Source organism: Mirounga leonina, unplaced genomic scaffold (assembly GCF_011800145.1).
Source record: "Mirounga leonina isolate KUSES-001 unplaced genomic scaffold, KU_Mleo_1.0 Mir_128, whole genome shotgun sequence".
NCBI classification, from domain to species: domain Eukaryota; kingdom Metazoa; phylum Chordata; class Mammalia; order Carnivora; family Phocidae; genus Mirounga; species Mirounga leonina.
Window position 1 is genome coordinate 2,214,038 of NW_023270320.1, and position 1,432 is coordinate 2,215,469.

The following is a 1,432-nucleotide window of genomic DNA, read 5'->3' on the forward strand; positions in this document are numbered from 1 at the left end:
AAAGCTGTTAAGATTTCAAAATAAAGACAACTCCTTATTGTATTCAAACAGAAATCTCAGACATTAATTTAAAAATCTTTCCATAATATCTCTGTAAATAAAATCTTGTAGCAACTGGGATAGAGTGACCTAGAGCACTGTGAGGTGCTGCCTTGTGATGAATGAAAACTGGCTTTGGCTTTTTGTCTATTTCTGCAAAGTAGTGTGATTCCACAGAAAAGTTTAATTTGATCTAGTGACTCAATTAGTTCAAATAAATCTTTACATAATTTCTGGTGAAATTCTGGTAACTGACAGTAGCTTGGGGGAAAAAAGTGATGGTCTGCAGTTAATTCTTATCTTACCAGTGAAAATTATCACAGTAAATTAAAGAAAAAAAATTTTCCTTAAAATCCCTCTTGTTTATTTTCTTTCATTTCTTATAGGGGAAATATCTCTTCACTACAAAATAATTTGGTTAATAAAGAAATAAAATTCAAAAGGTAGTATTTTACGTGCATTATTGTCCTCTGCAAGTTATAAAGCATTTGCACGTATTTTGTTTTCAACAGCTTTAATCATTTGATAACTTTTTACATTTTACATTTATATAATTAAAATTATATAAATATATTACATTTTATATTTTAAATTACATATAATTTACACAATATATAATTATGTATAATTTATATATTAAATATATTAATCTAGTTACGTTAATTATATAGATTATATAATTTCAAAGCTAGGCCTTCAAGGAGTGTTTTTACTTTCAATAGCTTTACTTAACCATTTGGTAACTTTTTATATTTTACATTTATATAATGTTAAAATTTATATTAAATACATAAATTTATATAAAATTTATATATAAAACAAATTATATAGAATATATTAAGATATATTAATTATGTTAATTTAATTATATACATTATATAATTTCAGAGCTAGGGCTTTTTACCTTGGAGGAAAACTAGGGCAAATAAGTGAAATTTTTGTTTGAAGTTGAAGAGGCCATATTTTGTACATATGGGCGCATATTATAAGTGGTTTTGCTTAGGGAAGCTCTTTCTCATGAATTACAACCACTTTTCAGATATTTCAGAGATAAGCCACACACCTAATTCTTAGGTTTTAAGTATGTATGACAAAATTGAATATGGGGGCCAAGCCACCCAAAGAAAAAAATTAAATTTATGAAGGTCCCTAATTTCTAAAGAATATTGAATCATCCTCCAGTTCCCAGTCTCTGACTAATCTGTAATTAATAAATGGGAGGAAAGGTAGTAGGGTAATGTGGTTTACAGCAGAAGGGCAGAAAGTGAGAAAATAAATATTCCCATTGAACATTGCTAACATCTCATCTCTTCTCTCTACTAAACCCTTAGTAAAGTGTGATCATGAACATACATGATATGTTATTTGCTAATAAAATAAGAACAAGAACATC